The sequence below is a fragment of the Tachyglossus aculeatus genome, chromosome 1 (genome assembly GCF_015852505.1).
Source record: "Tachyglossus aculeatus isolate mTacAcu1 chromosome 1, mTacAcu1.pri, whole genome shotgun sequence".
NCBI classification, from domain to species: domain Eukaryota; kingdom Metazoa; phylum Chordata; class Mammalia; order Monotremata; family Tachyglossidae; genus Tachyglossus; species Tachyglossus aculeatus.
The window spans coordinates 1,269,237-1,293,126 of NC_052066.1; the positions used below are offsets into that span (position 1 = coordinate 1,269,237).

The 23,890-nt window shown below is 47.1% G+C and overlaps 1 protein-coding gene across 2 annotated transcripts in view; it reads left to right on the top strand.

Annotated features, from left to right (window-relative positions):
- Positions 1 to 23,890, top strand: part of KALRN (kalirin RhoGEF kinase) — a 288,617-nt gene that overhangs the window by 55,096 nt on the left and 209,631 nt on the right. The gene's annotated exons all lie outside the window — the stretch shown is intronic.

A 23,890-nucleotide genomic window follows, 5' to 3' on the forward strand; every position in this document is an offset into this window, starting at 1 on the left:
GTAAAATGGGGATTAAGACTGTGAGCCCCATGTGGGACAACCTGATAACCTCGCTCTGGGCATGTTACTCCCCTCCTCAAAAATCTCCAGTGGCTACCAATCAACCTACGCATCAGGCAGAAACTCCTGACCCTTGGCTTCAAGGCTCTCCATCACCTCGCCCCCTCCTACCTCACCTCCCTTCTCTCCTTCTACAGCCCAGCCCGCACCCTCCGCTCCTCTGTCACTAATCTCACCGTGACTCGTTCTCACCTGTCCCACTGTCGACCGCCGGCCCACGTCATCCCCCTGGCCTGGAATGCCCTCCCTCCCCACATCCGCCAAGCGAGCTCTCTTCCTCCCTTCAAGGCCCTACTGAGAGCTCACCTCCTCCAGGAGGCCTTCCAAGACTGAGCCCCCTCCTTCCTCTCCCCCTCCTCCCCCTCTCTATCCCCCCTGCCTTACCTCCTTCCCTTCCCCACACCACCTGTATATATGTATATATATTTGTACGTATTTATTACTCTATTTATTTTACTTGTACATATCTATTCTATTTATTTTATTTTCTTAATATGTTTGATTTTGTTCTCTGTCTCCCCCTTCTAGACTGTGAGCCCACTGTTGGGTAGGGACCGTCTGTATGTGTTGCCAACTTGTGCTTCCCAAGCACTTAGTACAATGCTCTGCACACAGTAAGTGCTCAATAAATACGATTGATTGATTGATTGTATCTCCCCCAGTACTTAAGAATAGTGCTTGGCACATAGTAAGCGCTTAACAAATGCCATCATTATTATTATCATCATAGTGCTCAGTAATCCATCAGTGGTATTTGTGGCTTAGTGGAAAGACCCAGGTTTGGGCGTCAGAGGTCTTGGGTTATAATCTCTCTTCTGCCACTTGTCAGCTGTGTGACTTTGGGCAAGTCACTTAACCTCTCTGGCCCTCAGTTCCCACAGTTCCCTCATCTGTAAAATGAGATTGAAGCCTATGAGCCCTACGTGGGACTCCCTGGTTACCTTGTTTCTACTCCAACACTTAGAACAGTGCTTTGCACATATTAAGTGCTTAACAAATGCCATCCTTATTATTATTATTATTATTTATTGAGTGCTTTTTGTGTTTAGAGCACTGTATTTAGAGCTTGGGAGAGGACAATATAACTGAATTGGAAACAGCATGGCTTAGTGGATACAGTCTGGGACTGTGAGTCAGCGGGACCTGGCTTTTAATCCCGTCTCCACCCCATGCCTGCTGTGTGACCTTGGGCAAGTCATTTTACTTCTCTGGGCCTCAGTTCCCTTGTCTGTAAAGTGGAGACTTAAAAGTGTGAGCCTCATGTGGGACAGGGACTGGATCCAACCTGATTAACTTGTATCTACCCCAGCTGTTAGAACAGTGCGTGGCACATAGTGCGCTCTTAACAAGTACCGTCCCTATTAACAGACACGTTCCCTGCCCATAACCATTGCTAAGTTTTATTGGTTGAACTACTGAAGAGCCTGGCACATAGAGCGAGAGACCCATGGGTGGGGGGACCCCCGCAGGGTCCCAGGGAGGGGGATACTTGGACGAGTACCCAACGCTAGTTGGGTCCACCAGGTTTTGGCCTGGCTAGTCTCCCCGGGACCCCTGGGGACTAAGTGCTTAGTACAGTGCTCTGCACCCAGTAAGCACTCAATAAATATGATTGAATGAATGAATGAATGACCCCAATGCCCAGAGCGGCATTTTGGACCCCTTTTTCCTGGGTGCACAAAGGGGACCCCGCAAAGCCCCGGACCTCTTCCCTGCAGGGGTGCGGGGAGCATCCGGGTCTCAGAGACCTTCCCTGGAAGCGCCCAGCTCCCCCCTGGGGACCCAGCCCCTCATTCTGCCGCTATCTTTAGCAGACGGGTCGCTCTTGAAACAGGCTAATTGGAGCGCGCCGCCCCGGGGGAATCCCAGAATTGGGAGAGAGATCATTAATGAGCTATTGAGCTAATTAAGTGGGGAGCCCTAGCATCCGGAGGTCAGAGGCGGAGGAGCTGTGGATTTGAGGGGCAGGGGGGAGTCCGGGCCAGGCCAGGAGGGGAGTGGGGGAAGAGTTTGGGGTTCATTTCTATTAATGACTGTCTCCCCCTCTAATAATAATAATAATGAAAGTATTTGTTAAGTGCTTACTGTGTGCCAAGCACTGTTCCAAGCGTTGGGGTAGATACAAGGTAATCAGGTTGTCCCACATGGGGCTTACAGTCTTCATCCCCATTTTCCAGATGCGGTAACTGGGGCCCAGAGAAGTGAAGTGACTTGCCCAAAGTCACACAGCAGACAAGTGGCAGAGATGGGATTAGAACCCATGACCTCCGACTCCCAAGCCTGGGCTCTTTCCATAAAGCCACGCTACTTTGTAGACTGTAAGCTCATTGTGGGCAGGGGATGTGTCTGTGTACTGTTGTAGTATATTCTCCCAAGCGCTTAGTACAGTGCTCTGCACACAATAAGCGCTCAATGAATATGATTGAATGAATGAATGAATGAATGAATGAATGAAAAGGCTGGGGAAGGGGCTACCAGGAAGTAGTGACATCAGGCTGGGCAGCCTACATGGGTGGGGGGCATGAGAAGCCCATATGAGAAGCCCCTATGAGAAAAAACCCCTGTAAGAAGCGTGTGGTGTAGTGAATAGAGCACGGGCCTGGGGGTCAGAAGGTCATGGTTTTAATCCTGGCTCTGCCACTTGCCTGCTTTGTGACCTTGGGCAAGTCACTTTACTTCTCTGTAGCCTCAGTTCCCTCATCTGGAAAATAGGGATTGAAACTGTGAGCCCCATATGGGACGGGGACTGTGTCCAACCTAATTAGCTTGTATCTATGCCAGTGCTTAGAACAGTGCTTGACACATAGTAAGCACTTAACAAATACCATTATTATTATTGTTATTATTATCATCTGAGGGTCCTGATTACCCAAGGGCTGTGGGGACCAGGAAAGTGGGGATCAATCAGGGAACATTAGAGAAGATTGGAGAAGCAGCATGGCTTAGTGGATAGAGCCCAGGCCTGGGAGTCAGAAGGACCTGGGTTCGAGTTCCGGCTTCTCCGCTTGTCTGCAGTGTGACCTTGGGCAAGTTTCTGGGCCTCAGTTACTTCATCTGTAAAATGGGGATTGAGACTCTGAGCCCCAAGTGGGACAGGGACTGTGCCCCACCTTTCATTCATTCAATCATATTTACCGAGCACTTACTGGGTGCACAGCACTGTAGTAATCAATCAATTAATCAATCATATTTATTGAGCGCTTACTGTGTGTAGAGCACTGCACTAAGCGCTTGGGAAGTACAAGATGGCAACATATAGAGACAGTCCCTACCCAACAGTGGGCTCACAGTCTAAAAGGGGGAGACAGAGAACAAAACCAAACATACTAACAAAATAAAATAAATAGAATAGATATGTACAAGTAAAATAAATAAATAAATAAATAGAGTAATAAATATCTACAGACATATATACATATATATAGATGCTGTGGGGAAGGGAAGAAGGTAAGATGGGGGGATGGAGAGGGGGGCGAGGGGGAGAGGAAGGAAGGGGCTCAGTCAGGGAAGGCCTCCTGGAGGAGGTGAGCTCTCAGTAGGGCTTTGAAGGGAGGAAGAGAGCTAGCTTCGCGGATGGGCAGAGGGAAGGCATTCCAGGCCTGGGGGATGACGTGGGCTGGGGGTCGATGGCAGGACAGGCGAGAATGAGGCACGGTGAGGAGATTAGCGGCAGAGGAGTGGAGGGTGCGGGGTGGGCTGTAGAAGGAGAGAAGGGAGGTGAGGTAGGAGGGGACGAGGTGATGGACAGCCTTGAAGCCGAGGGTGAGGAGTTTCTGCCTAATGCGCAGATTAATTGGTAACCACTGGAGATTTTTGAGGAGGGGAGTAACATGCCCAGAGTGTTTCTGGACAAAGACAATCCGGGCAGCAGCATGAAGTATGCATTGAAGTGGGGAGAGACATGAGGTTGGGAGATCAGAGAGAAGGCTGATACAGTAGTCCAGATAGGATAGGATGAGAGCTTGAACGAGCAGGGTAGCGGTTTGGATGGAGAGGAAAGGGCGGATCTTGGCAATGTTGTGGAGGTGAGACCGGATGGTTTTGGTGATGGATTGGATGTGAGGGGTGAATGAGAGAGCGGAGTCGAGGATGACACCAAGGTTGTGGGCTTGTGAGACGGGAAGGATGGTAGTGCTGTCAACAGAGATGGGAAAGTCAAGGAGAGGGCAGGGTTTGGGAGGGAAGACAAGGAGCTCAGTCTTGGACGTGTTGAGTTTTAGGTGGTGGGCAGACATCCAGATGGAGATGTCCTAAAGGCAGGAGGAGATGCGAGCCTAGTAAGCGCTTGGGTGGGTACAATATGAATACAGACACATTCCCTGCTCACGACAAGCTCACAGCCTAGAGGGGACATAAATCTAATTAAATAAATAAATAACAGATCTATACATTGGTGCTGTCAGACTGGGAGGGAGGATGAATTATGGGAGGAAAGCAGGGAGATGCAGAAGAGAGTGGCAGAAGAGGAGAGGAGGGCTTAATCAGGGAAGACCTCTTGAAGGAGATGTGCCTTCAGTAAGGCTTTGAAGTGGGGGAGAGCAATTGTCTGTCTGATATGAGGAGGGCGGACATTCCAGGCCTGAGGTAGGATGTGGGCGAGAGGTCAGTGGCAAGACAGACGTGATGAGCTTGTATCTTCCCCAGCGCTTAGTAATCATTGTGGGCAGAGAATGTGTCCATTTTGTGTTATATTGTACTCTCCCAAGCGCTTAGTATGGTGCTCTGCACACAGTAAGTGCTCAATAAATTCAGTTGAATGAATGAATGAATGATATTGTTATATTGTCCTCCCAAGCACTTTCTAAAGTGCTCTGCACAAAGTAAATGCTCAATAAATACAACTGATTGATTAATATAGTGCCAGACACATAGTAAGTGCTTAAGAAATACCATTTTAAAAAAAAAGCCCACTGGGGAGTTGAGTTTTCAGGATACTTTGAAAGCCAGAAGGGATGTAGCCACGTGACTTTGAGGGGAAGAGGAAGGTTCCGCAGCCACTGATAGGCTGTGTTCTCTTTGAAGTAGATGGCAAATTCAGGGAATTTATTATGATTATTATGATTATTATCCATAATAATAATTATATTTATTAAATGTTTACTATGTGTCAGCCACTGTTCAAATTCCTGGAGTAGACCCAAAACAATCAGGATAGACACAGTCCCTGTCCCACTTGGGGCTCACAGTCTTAAGTAGGCGGGAGAACAGGCATTGAAGGGATTGTCTCTACTTGTTGCTGAATTGTACTTTCCAAGCGCTTAGTACAGTGCTCTGCACACATTAAATGCTCAATAAATACAATTGAATGATGGAATGAATCCCCATTTAACAGTTGAGGAAACTGAGGCATAGAGAAGTGAATTGACTTACCCAAGTTCACGCACAGCAGACAAGTGGCAGAGCTGGGATTAGAACCCAGATCCCAACTCTCAGGCCCAGGCTCTTTCCACTAGGCCATGCTGCTTCCCATCTTTTTAGCACCTACTGTGTGCAGGGCACTGTACTGGAGGCCTGCTATATGAGGGGCATTGTACTGGATGCCTTCTGGGTGTGGGACACTACGCTGCACCTGCTGTGGTGGGGCACTTTACTGGGTGCTGACAGTGTGAGAATTGCTTTACTGGGCACTTGCTTTGTGGGGGGCACTGTACTGGACACCTCCTTTGGGCAGGACACTGTATTGGTTGCCTACTGTGTGAGATGCTGTAATATGCACTTTTTGTGTGCAGGAAGCTCTGTTCTTAGCCTCTACTGTCTGCAGAATGGTGTACTGGGCAGCATGGCATAGTGAGTAGAGCATGGGCCTGGGACTCAGAAAGTCATGGGTTCTAATCCCAGCTCTGCCACTTGTCTGCAGTGTGATCTGGGGCAAGTCACTTCACTTCTGTGTGCCTCAGTTACCTCATCTGTAAAATGGGGATTGAGACTGTGAGCCCCACAAGGGACAGGGACTGTGTCCAACCGATTTGCTGGTAAATGAGAAGCAGTGTGGTTCAGTGGAAAGAGCACAGGCTTGGGAGTCAGAAAGTCATAGGTTCTAATCCCGGCTCCCCCATATGTCTGCTGTGTGACCTTAGGCAAGTCACTTAACTTCTCTGAACCTCAGTTCCCTCATCTTTAAAATGAGGATGAAGACTGTGAGCCCCACATGGGACAACACGATCACCTTGTATCCCCCCAGCGCTTAGAACAGTGCTTTGCACATAGAAAGCACTTAACAAATGCCATCATTATTATTATTTGTTTGTATCCACCCCAGCGCTTAGTACAGGGCCTGGCACATAGTACATGCTTAAAAAATACCACAGTTTTTATCATGGTGGGGGACGGTGTGCTGGGGGATGAAGGGGAAGGAGATGATGGGAGGGAGGGAGAGAGAGAGAGAGAGAGAGGAGAGAGGGAGACAGGAGAGAGTGGGAGTGCAAGGAGAGGGAGAAGGGGACAGGGCAGGATAATAATAATAATGATGATGGCATTTGTTAAGCACTTACTATGTGGCAAGCACTGTTCTAAGTACTGCGGTAGATCAAGGTTATCAGGTTGTCCCACGTGGGGCTCGGTCTTAATCCCCATTTTACAGATGAGGTAACTGAGACACAAAGAAGTTAAGAAACTTGCCCGAAGTCACACAGCATTCATTCATTCGTATTTATTGAGTGCTTACTGTGTGCAGAGCACTGTACTAAGCGCTTGGGAAGTACAAGTTGGCAACATATAGAGACGGTCCCTACCCAACAGCGGGCTCACAGTCTAGAAGGGGGAGGCAGACAACAACAAAAAAAACATATTAACAAAATAAAATAAATAGAATAAATATGTACAAGTAAAATAAATAAGTAAATAGAGTAATAAATATGTACAAACAGACAAGGGGTTGAGCCAGGATTAGAACCTACAACCTCTGACTCCCAAACCCGTGCTCTTTCCACTAAGCCACACCGCTTCTCTGATCGAGCGGGACAGTGGGCTAGGGGATTAAGGGGAGGGAGATGAGGAGGGAGAGAGAGACAGAAAGAGAGAGAGGGAGGGGGAGAGGTGCGGAGTCATTTAGCTGTTTCCACAGCCCCACTGACCTCTCCTCCCTGAGCATTTCCTGCTGTCAGAACAGCTGTATTAACTTCCCCTGCTTCCCTAGCTTTCCCCGACTTCCCCTCCCTTCCCCTGGCTTTCCCCAGCTTCCCTCCTCTTCCCCTGGCTCCCTCCGGATTCCTGCAGCTTCCCCAGTTTCCCTGATTTCCCCCAGCTTGTGGCTTTCGGCGGCATCTCCACTCAGCAAGTCCACAGCCCCTTGGGCAGCCCGTCTCCAGAGGTTACTCCCGGGTCAGGAAGCACCCAGGGAGGGGTAATAATAATAATAATAATAATAATAATAATAATAATAATAGCATTTATTAAGGACTTACTATGTGCAAAGCACTGTTTTAAGCACTGGGGAGGTTACAAGTGATCAGGTTGTCCCACGGGGGGCTCACAGTCTTAATCCCCATTTTACAGATGAGGGAACTGAGGCACAGTGAAGTTAAGTGACTTCCCCAAAGTGACACAGCTGACAATTGGTGGGGCAGGATTTGAACCCATGACCTCTGACTACCAAGCCCGTGCTCTTTCCACTGAGCCACGGTGCTTCTCTAGGGAAAGGAGGGGAACTATTTACCTCACTGACCCCTGGCATCCAGAGGGTCCTCTCCCTCGGTCAGTAGACCGTCCCTTTCTCCGGCTTCCGTGGGCACGGCAACTCTCAGGAATTGGTCCCATGAGGGCCGAGGCATCAATCAATCAATCAATCAAGGGCATATGATGGAAACCCGTGGAAAATCCAACGCCTTGGCCTTGACCTAGCAGCCTCTGCAGAATTTGGATCCAATTTTCTGGCCTGATGAGCCAGAAGGGGAGACATGGATTAGGTTGCACTTTAAACTGCCAGAACTGTCTGGGCGGATGGGTGGTTGTGTACTCTGCCAGAGCAGTACAAGAGGATAATAATAATTAGTAATAACAATTATAGTATTTGTTAAGCACTTACTCTGTGCCACACGCTGTACTAAGTGCTGGGGTGGATACAAACAAATCAGGTTGGACACAGTCCCTATCCCTCATGGGGCTCATAGTCTTAATCCCATTTTTACAGATGAGGTAACTGAGGCCCAGAGAAGTGAAGTGACTTGCTCAAGGTCACACAGCAGACATGTGGTGGTGCCGGGATTAGAACCCAGGTCCTTCTGCCTTCCAGGCCCGTGAGCTACCCACTGTGGTCATGTTGTTTGAGAGCCAGAGCTGAGGGACCCCGACACCAGTATAGAGACAGGTGGTGGCGATCAGGATCCCGGATCTGCCAGCCATGATGGCGTCAGGGCATGGGGGAAGCATCTGGGAAGGCTTCCTGGAGGAGGGGACTTTGGCAAGTGTGGAGAGAGGGAGGGAGGAAACAGGAAGGAGGAGGGAGCAGAGAAAATCACTTAGGAAATCATATTGATTGAGTGCTTACTGTGTGCAGAGCACTATACTAAGCACTTGAGAGAGTATAATAGAACAAAATACAAATCCATGGGGGAAGCAGCATGGCCTAGTGGATAGGGCATGAACCTGGGAGTCAGAATGTCATGAGTTTTAATCCTGCTCTGCCACTTGTCTGCTGTGTAACCTTGGGCGACTTCACTTTTCTGGGCTTCAGTTCCCTCATCTGTTAAAATGGGGATTAAGACTGAGAACCCTACATGGGACAGGGAATGTGTCCAACCCGACTACCTTGTATCTACCCCAGAACTTAGAACAGTGCCTGGCACATAGTAAGCACTTAACAAATACCATAATTATTATTATTATCATTATTATCTCCTGCCCACAATGAGCTCATAGCCTAGAGGGGGAGACAGTCTTTAATAGAATAAAAAAATGACGGATCTGGACATAAGTGTTCTGGGGCTGGGAGGGGGGATGAATTAAGGGAGCAAATCGGGGCGACACAGAAGGGAGTGGGAGAAGAGAAAAGGCCAAGCTGAGGGGGGAGGGGGCAGCCTGGCAGGCCAGACTAGCAGCCCCCTCCCCGGGCCTCCACAGCCACCCCGCTTCCCCTGCCCTCTCCCCCTTGTCCTCCCTTTCCACTGCCCCTTGGGAGGGTCCGGCGGCAGGGCAGGGAAGGGGGGTGGGGGTGGGGGGGCCACTGCGGCGGCAGCTAAGTGGTATTGAGCGGGCCGGAATGGACTATCCTCTCCCCAAGGAACTGCCGTTCCTGGAAGAGCTGCCATCTCCTCGGAGGGGTGGGGGGCACCATTTACCCTCACCACCCCCTCAGCCAGCCTGCCGCTCGAGATACACTGGAGGTAGGGAGCTGGGGAGGAGTCTAGAGGGGTGCAGGGGATTCTGGAGGGGCTGTGGTGCTGGGGGTTCTGGTTGACATCTGGGGTGGGGTCAAAAAGAGGGTCCTCCAAAGAGGCATGGAAAACTTTGAATGGGCTACCAGCTGAAGCCCACCTGTAGCCCTGCCCCTCCGTAAACCCCACCGGAATTGCGGGGCGGTAGTCGGGGTCCCCTCCTCTGGGGTCATCGACCACTGGGACCACTGGGAATAAATCCAGAGGCCCTCCTTTGGGGCCATGGACTACTGGGGCCACTGGAAATGAATCCAAGGACCCTCCTCCGGGGGTCATCAGCCACCGCGGCCTCTGAGAATAAATCCAGAAGCCCTCTTCTGGGGTCAACAGCCACTGGGGCCGCTGGGAATGAATCCATTCATTCAGTCGTATTTATTGAGCACTTGCTGTGTGCAGAGGACCGTACTAAGCCCTTGGGAGAATAAAATACAACAATAAACAGACATATTCCCTGCATGACCACACTCCTCCAAGATCAGTGCGGGTAGGAAGGCAGGCCTCATTAGCGGCCCTCCTCTTGGATCATCGGATGCTGGAAATAAATCCAGAGACCTTCTTCTGGGGCCATGGGCTACTGGGGCCTCTGGGAGTAAATGCAGAGACCCTCTGGGGTCATCGGCTGCTGGGACTAAATTCAGAGAGTCTCTCCCTCACCCTGCCCCAGACCAATCCAGACAGGCAACTGATAGGAGACTGCAGAAACCACCGCATATCTATGTTTGTCCATCTAGTAGTAGTACTAGTACATGAGAAGCAGCGTGGCTCACTGGAAAGAGCACGGGCTTTGGAGTCAGAGGTCGTGGGTTCAAATTGCGACTCCGCCAATTGTCAGCTGTGTGACTTTGGGCAAGTCACTTAACTTCTCTGGGCCTCAGTTACCTCATCTGTAAAATGGAGATTGTGAGCCCCCTGTGGGACAACCTGATCACCTTGTAATCTCCCCAGCACTTAGAACAGTGCTTTGCACATAGTAAGCACTTAATAAATGCTATTATTATTATTATTATTATTATTATTATTATTATTATTATTATTATTATTAGTTAGTAAAGAACCCACAGTGAGCTATGGACTGAGCACCGTACAGCACTAACTGCTGGGAAAGAGCACAGGATACGGTCCCTGGCCCTCCGGGGCTCACAATCGAGAAACAAAAACAGGGAGCGAGAACTGGCGACAGACACATAAAGAGGGAGGAATCCAATTGGGAGGACAGTGCTCTGCACACAGTAAGAACCAGCGTGGCTTAGTGGCAAGAGCACGGGCTTGGGAGTCAGAGGTCGTGGGTTCTAATTCCGCCTCCACCACTTGTCAGCTGTGTGACTTTGGGCCAGTCACTTCACTTCTCGGTGCCTCAGTTGCCTCCTCTGTGAAAAGGGGATTAAGACTGTGAGCCCCACGTGGGACAACCCTACCTTATATCTCCCCCAGCACTTAGAAAAGAGCTTGGCACATAGTAAGTGCTTAACAAATAGAAGCAGCATGGTTCAGTGGGAAGAGTGCGGACTTGGGAGTCAGAGGTCATGGGTTCAAATCCTGGCTCCACCGCTTGTCAGCTCTGTGACTTTGGGCAAGTCACTTCTCTGTGCCTCAGTTACCTCAGCTGTAAAATGGGAATTAAGACTGTGATCCCCACATGGGACAACCTGATCATCTTGTATCCTTCCCAGTGCTTAGAACAGTGCTTTGCACATAATAAGCGCTTAACAAATGCTATTATTATTATTATTATTATCATCATCATTGTCAGCTGTGTGACTTTGGGTGAGTCACTTAACTTCTCTGTGCCTCAGTTACCTCATCTGTAAAATGGGGATTAAGACTGTGAGCCCCTCGTGGTACAACTTGATTTACTTGTATATACCCCAGCACTTAGAACAGAGCTTTGCACATAGTAAGTGCTTAACAAAAGCCATCATTATTATTATTATTATTAAATACAATTGATTGATTGATTGATTGATTGATAGCACAAGGATAGAGACAAGGCTCAGTATGGCACTTTGGCTAGAGGAGCAGAGTTTCAGGCTGTTTACTATATGCAGAGCACTGTACTAAGTGCCTAGGCAAGTTCGTGCTACAGAATTAGCAGACATGTTCCCTGCCCAGAATGAGTTTATAGTCTAGAGGGGGAGGCAGACATTAATATAAATAAATAATTTATAATATACGAGTTAATTCAATTCAAAATTAAATGTAGAAAGTCCACAGCTCACAGTCCACAGTCATAACCAGGCCATGGGGGCCGCTACAACAGTGTGGCTTAGTGGCTAGAGCCCGGGCCTGGGAGTCAGAAGGGCCTGGGTTCTAATCCCGGCTTTGCCACTTGTCTGCTGTGTGACCTTGGGCAAGTCACTTAACTTCTCTGGGCTTCAGTTACCTCACCTGTTAAATGGAGATAAAGAGTGTGAACCCCATGTGGGACAGGGACTGTGTCCAATCTGATTTGCTTGTATTCACCCCAGTGCTTAATACAATGATTTGCACATAATAAATGTTTAACAAATACCATAATTATTATTATTATCATTATTACAGCAGCAGCCGCTGCCATCTTGCCGAGGTTTGGTGGAGGAAGTGCAAGTCTGCAGCTTCTGGAGGGTCTTGAGGAGAGGGGAAACGTGAGCTTTACATTTTAATAGAAAATGATCCAGGCAGCAGAGTGAAGTCATTATAATAATAATAATAATAATAATGATGGTGTTTCTTAAGCACTTACTTTGTGCCAAGCACTGTTCTAAACACTGGGGTAGATAAAAGGTAATCAGGTTGTCCTACGTGGGACACACAGTCTTAATCCCTATTTTACAGATGAGGTAACGGAGTCACAGAGAAGTTAAGTGACTTGCCCAAAGGCACACAGCTGACAAGTGGCAGAGCTGAGATTAGAACCCATGACCTCTGACTCCCAAGCCTGTGCTCTTTCCACTAAGCCATATTGGACTGGAGTGCATAGTGACAGGAGGCAGGGAGGTCAGTGAGGAGGCTGATGCAGTAATCAAGGTAGGATAGGATAAGAACATTGCTCAGCACTTAGAACAGTGCTTGGCACATAGTAAGCGCTTTACAAATCCCATCATTATTACTATAAGACCTTGGATCAGTATCATAGCAGTTTGGATATAGAGAAAAGGGCAGATTTTAGCAATGTTATGAAGGTAGAAACTAAAGGATTTGGTGACACTGAATAATGTGGGTTGAATGAAAGCTGTGCGTTAAGGATAATAATAATAATAATGATGGCATTTGTTAAGTGCTTACCATGTGCAAAGCACTGTTCTAAGCGCTGGGGGATACAAGGTGATCAGGTTGTCCCACGTTGGGCTCACAGTCTTCATCCCCATTTTACAGATGAGGTTACTGAGGCACAGAGAAGTTAAGTGGCTTGCCCAAGGTCACATAGCAGGCAAGTGGCGTAGCTGGCATTCGAACCCTTGACTTTTGACTCCCAAGCCCGTGCTCTTTCCACTGAGCTACGCTGCTTCTCTGCAGCATAATGCCTGGTGTGAGAGACAGGGAGGGTGGTGGTGCTGTCTACAGTGACTGGAAAGTCATGGAGAGGACAAGGTTTGGGTGGGAAGATGAAGAGTTCTGTTTTGGACATATTTACTTTGAGGTGTTGGTGGAACATCCAAGTACAGATGTCCTGAAGGTAGGAGGAAATACGAGGCTGCAGAGAAGGAGAGGGATCAGGGCTGGAGAGGAAAATTGGGGGATCATCCACACAGAGGTGGTAGTTGAAGCCATGGGATTGAATGAGTTCTCCAAGGGAGTCGGTGTAGATGGAGAATTGAAGGGGACCCACAACTGAGCCCTGAGGGACCCCCATAGTTGGGGGTGGGAAGCAGAGGAGAGGCCCACGAAAGAGACTGAGACCACCCCGCCGCTACCTCACCTCACTGCTATCAATCATCATCATCATCATCAATCATATTTATTGAGCGCTTACTGTGTGCAGAGCACTGTACTAAGCGCTTGGAAAGTACAAGTTGGCAACACATAGAGACAGTCCCTACCCAACAACGGGCTCACAGTGTAGAAGGGGGAATCAATCAATCAATCACATTTACTGAGTGCTTACTGTGTGCAGGGCACTGAACTAAGCGGTTGCTATAGCCCAGCCCGCACACTCTGCTCCTCTAACGCCAACCTAACTCACTGTATCTTGATCTCCTCTATCTCGCTGTTGACCTCTCACCCACATCCTGTCCCTGGCCTTGAGCTCCCTCCCCCTTTATATCGGGCAAGACCATTGCTCTCTCCTCCTTCAAAACCCTGCTAAAATCACAACTCCTCCAGCAGTCCTTCCCTAACTAAGCCCCCGCTTCCTCTATTTGCTCTTCCTTCCATGTTGCTTTTGCACTTGGGTCTGTATCATCTTCACCTCAGCCCCTGCCCCATGCTGATTTCCATAGCCTTATACTTTGCTATTTCCCATATGTGTAATTTATTTTAATGTCAGTCTCCCCATCTAATCTGTAAGCTCACTGTGGGTAGGGAGCATGTCTACCAACTCTGTTGTACTCTCTCAAGTGCTTAGTATAGTGCTTTCCACCCTGTAAGTGCTCAATAACTCTTTCTTCTCCATCCAAACTGCTACAATGCTAATATCAGTATTAATTCTGCCTGCCTTGATTACTGAATCAGCCTCCTCGCTGACCTTCCTGCCTCCTGTCTCTCCCCAATCCAGTCCATACTTCATACTCCTCCTCCAGGAGGCCTTCCCAGACTAATAATAATGATGATGGCATTTATTAAGCACTTACTATGTGCTAAGCACTGTTCTAAGCACTGGGGAGGTTACAGGGTGATCAGCTTGTCCCACGGGAGGCTCACAGTCTTCATACCCATTTTACAGATGAGGTTACTGAGGCACAGAGAAGTTAAGTGGCTTGCCCAAGGTCACATAGGCAAGTGGCGGAGCCGGGATTCGAACCCTTGATTTTTGACTCCCAAGCCCGTGCTCTTTCCACTGAGCTACGCTGCTTCTATATCTGTTTGTACAGATTTATTACTCTATTTATTTTACTTGTACATATTTACTATTCTATTTATTTTGTTAAAGATGTGCATCTAGCTTTACTTCTATTTATTCCGATGACTTGACACCTGCTGACATGTTTTGTTTTGTTGTCTGTCTCCCCCTTCTAGACTGTAAGCCCGTTGTTGGGTAGGGACCATCTCTATATGTTGCCAACCTGTACTTCCCAAGTGCTTAGTACAGTGCTCTGCACACAGTAAGCACTCAATAAATATGATTGAATGAATGAATGAATTCTGCTGCACGGATCATTCACATAGAGAAACAGTGTGGCACAGTGGAAAGAGCCTGGGCTTTGGAGTCAGAGGTCATGGGTTCAAATTCCAACTCTGCCAATTGCCAGCTGTGTGACTTTGGGCAAGTCACTTAACTTCTCTGTGCCTCAGTTACCTCATCTGTAAAATGGGGATTAAGACGGTGAACCCCCCGTGGGACAACCTGATCACCTTGTAACCTCCCCAGTGCTTAGAACAGTGCTTTGCACATAGTAAGTGCTTAATAAATGCCATTATTATTATTATTATTATTATTTTTCTACAAAATCTTTCTGTCCATGTTTCCCCACTCCTCGAGAACCTCCAGTGACTGCCCATCCAGCTCGCTTGGGCAGGAAATGTATCTATGTGTTGTTACATTGTAATTGATTAATAATGGTATTTGTTAAGCTTTTACTGTGTACCAAGCACTGTTCTAAGCACTGAATAATAATGATGGTATTTGTTAAGCACTTACTATATGCCAAGCACTGTTCTAAGCACTGGGGCAGATACAATGTTATCGGGTTGTTCAATGCGGGGCAAACAGTCAATCCCCATTTTACAGATGAGGTAACTGAGGAACAGAGAAGTTAAGTGACTTGCCCAAAGTCACACAGCTGACAAGTGGCAGAGCCGGGATCAGAACCCATGACCTCTGACTCCCAAGTCTGTGCTCTTTCCAGTAAGCTATGCTGCTTCTCATAGCCACACTGCTTCTTATGCTCTCCCAAGTGCTTAGTGCAGATCTCTGCACACAGTAGGCACTCAATAAATATGATCAAATGAAAGAATGAATGAATCCACCTCTGTATCAAACGGAAACTCCTCGCCATCAGCTTTAAAGCACTCAATCAGCTTGTCCCCCTGACCTCACCTCACTGCTCTCTTACTACAGCCCAGCCTGCACACTCTGCTCCTCGAATGCCAACCTACTCACTCTACCTTTGTCTTGTCTATCTCACCACCAACCTCTCATCCACATCCTGTCTCTATCCTGGAATGCCCTCCATCCTCATAATAATAATAATGGCATTTATTAAGTGCTTACTATGCGCAAAGCACTGTTCTAAGCGCTGTGGAGGTTACAGAGTGATCAGGTTGTCCCACAGGGGTCTCACAGTCTTAATCCCCATTTTACAGATAAGGTAACTGAGGCACAGAGAAGTTAAGTGACCTGACAACCTTGTGTCCCCCCAGCGCTTGGAACAGTGCTTTGCACATAGTAAGTGCCTAACAATACCATCATTATTATTATTAAATACTATTGAATGAATGAATGAATGCCCTCAGCAGGCACTCAATGCGGTGCTCTGCCCACAGCAAGCACTTGAAACAGTGCTCTGCCCACAGCAGGCTCTAAAAGAGGTCCTCTGTCCCCTGCAGGCACTCGGCCAGTGCTGCTGTTGTTGGAGGGGCATATTGGGCCGCACAGGTTGTTGTGTGCTTGCCCTTGCCAACGGTGAAGTGGATGCAAGGCCACTTTTTGCCCTGGGTCCCTCCTGAGGGAGGTGAGTTCTGGGTGTTGATGGATCTTGGGTCAGTTCTGATTTGGCAAGACGGAGTCGGGTGGGGACTGTTCCTCTGGCCCTGCACTGCAGCCCTCTGTGTTGGTCAGGAGATGATAATGGGGATTAAGACTGTGAGCCCACCGTGGGACAGCCTGATCTCCCTGTAACCTCCCCAGTGCTTAGAACAGTGCTTTGCACATAGTAAGTGCTTAATAAATGCCATTATTATTATTATTATTATAAGAATTCCCCGAGTTGGTTGCCCAGAGGAAGAGGAGCAGAGCCAAGAGAAAAGCCAAGCAGAGAATCAGCATGGCTCAGTGGAAAGACCACAGGCTTTGGAGTCAGAGGTCATGGGTTCAAATCCCGGCTTTGCTAATTGTCAGCTGTATGACTTTGGGCAAGTCACCTAACTTCTCTGTGCCTCAGTTCCCTCATCTGTAAAATGGGGATTAAGACTGTGAGCCCCACATGGTACAAACTGATCACCTTATATCCCCCCAGCGCTTAGAACAGTGCTTTGCACATAGTAAGCGCTTAACAAATGCCATCATTGTTATTATTATTATTATTATTATTATTTGCCCAAAGTCACACAGCTGACAATTGGCAGAGCCAGGATTTGAACCCATGACCTCTGACTCCAAAGCCCGTGCTCTTTCCACTGAGCCATGCTGCTTCTCTTATCCTTACAATTACTCTATCCCCCTTCAAATCCTAATTGAAGGCCCATCTCCTCCAAGAGGCCTTCCCTGACTAAACCCTCACTTCTTCTCCCACTCTCTTCTGCATCGCCCTTACACTTGGGTCTGTTAGCTTTAAACACTTGATATTCACCCCACCCTCTGCTTCACATATGTACATATCCATAATTAATTTTGATGTCTATCTCCCCCTCTAGACTGTAAGCACATGGTAAGCATTCAGTAAATATCATTGATGGTTTGATTGATTTTCAGATCCTCCCTCAGTCCCACAGCACTTATGTATGTAGCCTTTTATTCTGCCATTTCCTCTTAAAATTTATTTTAATGTCTAGGTCCATTTCTACTCTGTAAAGTTCTTGTGGGCATGAATCTTATCTTCTATTTCTGTTGTATTGTACTCTCCCAAGTGCTCAGTACAGTGATCGGCACACAGTAAGGGCCTGGGAGTCAGAAGGACTTGAGTTCTAATCACGTCTCTGCCACATGTCTGCTGTGTGAACTTGGGCAAGTCACTTAACTTTTCTGTGCCTCAGTTACCTCATCTGTAAAATGGGGATAAAAGTGTCAGGCCCATGTGGGACAGGGATTGTGTCCAACCTGGTTAACTTGGATAATAATAATAATAATGGTATTTGTTAAGCGCTTACTATGTTCCAAACACTGTTCTAAGCACTGGGGTAGATACAATCAATCAATCAATCAATCGTATTTATTGAGCGCTTACTGTGTGCAGAGCACTGTACTAAGCGCTTGGGAAGTACAAGTTGGCAACATATAGAGACAGTCCCTACCCAACAGTGGGCTCACAATCTAAAAGGGGGAGACAGAACAAAACCAAACATACTAACAAAATAAAATAAATAGAATAGATATGTACAGGTAAAATAAATAAATAAATAAATAGAGTAATGAATATGTACAAACATATATACATATATACAGGTGCTGTGGGGAAGGGAAGGAGGTAAGATAGGGGGATGGAATCATGTTGTCCCACGTGGGACTCACAGTCTTAACCCCCATTTTACAGATGAGGTAACTGAGGCACAGAGAAGTTAAGTGACTTTCCCAAAGTCACACAGCAGACAAGTGACAGAGCCAGGATTAGGAACCAGGTCCTTCTGACTCCCAGACCCAGGCTCTATCCACTAGGCCATGCCGATGAGACAGACATTGATATAAATAAATCACGGATATGTAGGTAAGTGCTGTGGGGCTGAGAGGGGTGGTGAAGAAAGGGGAGAAAATCAGGGTGACGCAGAAGCAGGCGGGAGAAGACACAATGTGGGCATAGTCAGGGAAGGCCTCTTGGAAGAGATGTGCCTTCAAAAAGGCTTCGAAGGTGGGGAGAGTAATTGTGTGTTGGATATGAAGAGGGAGGGCATTCCAGGCCAGAAGTGGGATGTGGGCAAGAGGTCGGCAGTGAGACAAACAAGACTGAGGTACAGTGAGTAGGTTGGCAACAGAGGAATTAAGTGTGTGTGCTGGGTTGTAGCAGGAGAGCAGCGAGGTGAGTTAGGAGGGGGAAAGGTGATTGAGTGCTTTGAAGCCGATGGTGAGGAATCTCTGATTAATGCGGAGGTGGATGGGCAACCACTGGAGTATCTTGAGGTGTAGGGAAATGTAGACTGAATGTTTTTCTTGAAAAATCATATGGGCAGCTGAGTGCGGTAAGGACTGAAGTGGGGAGAGACAGAAGGCAGGAGGAGCAGCAAGGAGGCTAATATAGTAAACAAGGCAGGACAGGGTAAGTGCTCCGATGAACATCGTAGCAGTTTGGATGGAGAAAGGGCAGATTTTAGCGATGTTGTGAAGGTTGAATCAATAGGATTTAGAGATAGATTGAATATGTGGGTTGAATGAAAGAGGTGAGCCAAGGATAATGGCTTTATTTATTTATTTATTTTATAATAATAAATATAGTAATATTTATAATAATAAATATAGTAATATTTTATAAATATTACTCTATTTATTTATTTATTTATTTATTTTACTTGTACATTTCTATCCTACTTATTTTATTTTGTTGGTATGTTTGGTTCTGTTCTCTGTCGCCCCCTTTTAGACTGTGAGCCCACTGTTGGGTAGGGACTGTCTCTATGTGATGCCAATTTGTACTTCCCAAGCGCTTAGTACAGTGCTCTGCACATAGTAAGCGCTCAATAAATACGATTGATTGATTGATTGATTGATAATGCCAAAGTTACAGGCTTGTGAGACTGAAATAATAATAATAATAATAATAATGGCATTTATTAAGCACATACTATGTGTAATGCACTGTTCTAAGCACTGGGGAGGTTACAAGGTGATCAGGTTGTCCCTCGGGGGCTCACAATCTTAATCCCCATTTTACAGATGAGGTGACTGAGGCACAGAGAAGTGAAGTGACTTGCCCAAAGTCACACAGCTGACAATTGGCAGAGCCGGGATTTGAACCCATGACCTCTGACTCCAAAGCTCATGCTCTTTCCACTGAGCCACGCTGCTTCTCTAAAGATGGTGATGCTGTCTACAGTGATAGGCAAGTCACAGGGAGGACAAGATTTGGGTGGGAATATAAGGATTTCTGTTTTGGACATGTTTAGTCTGAGGGGTCAGTGGGACATCCAAGTAGAGATGACCTGAAGGCAGGAGGAAATGCGAGACTGTGGAGAAGGAAAGAGGTCAGGACTGGAGAGGGAGATTTGGGAATCATCCGCATAGAGATGGGAGCTGAAGCTGAAGAATGAGTTTTCCAAGGGAGAAAAGGAGATCCAGAACTGAGCCTTGAAGGACTCCAACAGTTAGGGGGTGGGAGGCTGAGGAGCAGCCTGCGAAAGAGAATGGGAGGCCAGAGAGATATCAGTCTCAGTGGGGAGGATGTTGAGAGGCTGAGAAGCACGATAAGGGGAGGCCAGTCCAGCTGTTGGGGCAGAGAGAGGAGCAGCCAGTGGCCCTTCAGTCTTCATGGCTGGTGGACCTGGGAGCCATGCTTTGTGAGCTGCGACGGCGGGCGATAGTGTGGGCTTGGGAGTCACAAGACCTGTGTGCCTCTAGCCTGCTGTGTGACCTTAGGCCATTCATTTTACTTCTCTGTCTCAGTTTCCTCAACTGTAAAATGGGGATTCAATAATAATAATAATAACAATTGTGTTATTTGTTAAGTTCTTATTATGTGCCAGGTACTGTACTAAGCTCTGGGGTACATCCAAGCTGATCAGGTTTGACCCAGTCCCTGTCCCACATACAGCTCACAGTCTTAATCCCCATTTTACAGATGAAGTAACTGAGGCACAGGGAAGTGAAGTGACTTGCCCAGGATCACACAACAGACAAGTGGCAGAACTGATATGAGAACTGAGGTCCTTCTGACTCCTAGGCCTGTGCTCTATCCACGCTCCCTCTCCATCTCTCTGATCTCTTTCCTACTTTGACTGTGAGCCCCGTGTGGGACAGGGACTGTGTTCAATCTGATTGTCTGGCATATAGAGTGCTTAGTATAGTGCTTGGCACATGGTAAGGAATTTGTTAAGCGCTTGCTATGTATCAAACACTGTTCCAAATGATGGGGTAGATTCAAATGAATTAGATTGGACACAATCCCAGTCCTACATTGGGTTTACAGTCTAAGTAGGAGGGAGAGCAGGAGAACTGAGGCACAGATATGCTAAGAGACCTGCCCAAGGCCACACAGCAAGCAATTGGCAGAGCCAGCATTAGAACCCAGGTCCTCTGGGCCCTTCCCACTAGGCCATGCTGCTTCAGAAGCAGAATGGTGTAGTGAATAGAGCAAGGGCCTGGGAGTCAGAAGGTCATGAGTTCTAATCCCAGCTCCGCCACTTGTCTGCTGTCTGATCGTGGGTAATTCACTTTACTTCTCTCTCTTACTTACCTCAGTTACTTCATCTGTAAAATGGGGATTGAGACTGTGAGCCCCACATGGGACAGGGTCTATGTCCAACCCAATTTGCTTGTATCCACCCCAGAGCTTAGTACTATGCCTGGCACACAGTAAATGCTTAACAAATACCATTATTATTATTATTATTATTATTATTATTATTATTATTATTATTATCATCATTATCATTATTATTATTCTCAGTGCTTGGGAGAGTACAGTACCACAGAGTAAAATGGGAAAATGGGGATTCAGTATCTGCTCTCCCTCCGACTAAGACTGTGAGCCCCATAGACTAATAACAATAATAATAATAATAATAATAATAATAATGGTATTTGTTAAGCACTTACTATGTGCCAAGCACTGTACTAAGTGCTGGGGTAGATACAAGGTAATCAGGTTGTCCCACATGGGGCTCACAGACCTAATCCCCATTTTACAGATGAGGTAACTGAGACACAGAGAAGTTGTGACTTGCCCAAAGTCACACAGCAGACAAGGGACAGGCAAGCTGATATGGGACAGAGACTGTGTCCAGCCTGATCTTGTATCTACTCCAGTGCTTAGTTCAGTGCTTGGCACATAGTAAATGCTTAACAAATACCAGGATTACTATTATTGTTATTATTTATAGTAATAATAATAATAAATACTATTGATTGTCAGATTGGGAGAGCTGTGATGGATTGAAGGCAGGGTTGGGGTAGGAGAAAGTTTCTGGATGCCGGAAGGGTGTGTGGATTTTTAAGAATGAGCATGTTGGAGCATCAGTGTTTGTGTGTGGGGGCAGTGAGAATTTTGTATGTCTGTATGAGTAACTAAGTTCACAAGAATGTACTTAATGTACTTAAATTTTCTGTGCCTCAGTTTACTCATTGGTAAAATGGGGATTAAGGCTGTGAGCCCTTTGTGGGACATGGACTTTGCCTGACCTGATTAGCTTGTCTCCTCCTCAGCACTTAATACAGTCCCTGGCACAGAGTAAGCACTTAACAAATGCCACAAAAAAAAGTATGGAGAGTGTGTTCGTGAGCATTTCCATGTGTGAGCAACGTATATTTTTTAATTAAAGGGTGGGCAAGAGTTGTACCTGTATATGTAATTCGTTTGCCTGTTAGTATGTTTGTGTGTGTGTGTGAGTATGTGTATATCAATCATATTTACTGAGTGCTTACTATGTGCAGAGCACTGTACTAAGCACTTGGGAGAGTATATTACAACAGAATTAGTAGCCATGTTCCTGGACCATAATGAGCTTACAGTCTAGCAGGGGAGACAGACGTTACTATAAATAAGTAATTTATAATGCATACTTTAATAATATGTACATAAGTGCAATGGGGTTGGGGGAGAGGCAAATATCAAATGTCCAAAGGTCATAGATCCAAGTGTTTAGATGACGCAGAAGGGAGAGCAAGCCTGGGAAAAGAGGGCTGGGAAGGTCTCTTGGAGGAGATGTGACCTTAATAATGCTTTGAAGGTGGAGAGAGTGATGGTGGAAGGGGAGGGAGTTCCAGGATAAGGGGAGGACATGGGTATAGGGTTGGCGGTGAGATAGGTGAGATCGGAGCACAGTGAGTAAACTGCCTCTAGAAGAGTGGAATGTACGGGCTGGAGTAGGAAATTGGAGGGGATAATAATAATAATAATAATAATTGGGAGACAATAATAATTATTGTTAAGCGCTGATTATGTGCCAAGTAATGTTCCAAGTGCTGGGGTAGATACAAGTTAATCAGGTTGGACACAGTCCCTGTCCCATACGAGGCTCACAATCTTAATCCCCGTTTTACAGATGAGCTCACTGAGGTCCAGAGAAATTAAATGATTTGCCCAAGGTCACACAGCAGACACGTGGCAGAGCTGGAATTAGAACCCAGGTCCTCCGACTCCTAGGCCTGGGCTCTCTCCACTAAGCCACGCTGCTTCTCAATAGAGGGGTATCGTGTGAGAATATGTTTGCAGTGTGAGCTGCATGTCTGTGGGGCAGTGTGTTGCAGTGTGAGGTGCATGTGGCAGTGCATTGCAGTCAAAGTTGCGGCTCAGGGTGCGAGGGCTACGGCGGGTTGGTGCATCTGGGTGGCCCGGGCAGGCCTCTGCCTCCCCCTGCTAGCCTGGAACAGCTCCTGGAGGGGAGGGGGCTGAGGTGGATCACGTGATGGGCTCCTCCCACCCCCCACCCCCACCCTAGCCCATCCAGCTCTCACCTGGCTCCCCCTCACTTCCCCGCACAGAGACGGAGAGCGGCGTGTTCTGTGTCACACAGCCAAGACGGAGGATGGGGGGGGCAGGGCCAGGGCTTGGTGGAGGAGGAGTGTCACATAGTAAGCGCCCAATAAATAGCATTGATTGATTGATTGATTATGGGCAGGAAACGTGTCTGTAAATTCTGTTGTTTTGTAGTCTCCCAAGAGTTTGGTACAATGCTCTGCACATAGTAAATGCTCAATAAATGCCATTGATTGATTTTTGGGGGGATTTGTTAAAAATAATAATAGTATTTGTTAAGCGCTTACTATGTGCAAAGCACTGTTCTAAACGCTGGGGAGGTTACAAGGTGATCAGGTTGTCCCACGGGGGGCTCACAGTCTTCATCCCCATTTTCCAGATGAGGGAACTGAGGCACAGGAAGTTAAGTGACTTGCCCAAAGTCACAAAGCTGACAGTTGGCAGAGCCGGGATTTGAACCAATGACCTTTGACTCCGAAGCCTGTGCTCTTTCCACTGAGCCACACTGCTTACTATGTGCCAGTCACTGATCGTTCCTACAAGATCATTCATTCATTTCTTTGATCGTATTTATTGAGTGCTTACTGTGTGCAGATGACGGTATTAAGCATCTGGGAGAGTGCAAAATAAACAAATTTATTTATAAATGAATAAATAGACACATTCCCTGCAAACAACGCGTTTAGAGTCTAGAGAGTTCAGATGGGACACAGTCTCTGTCCCACGTGAAGGTCAGTGTTACCCCCCATTTTATAGGTGAGGTAACAGAAGTACAGAGAAGTTAAGTGAAGTGTCCAAGGTCACCCAGTATATAAGTGGTAGAGTGAG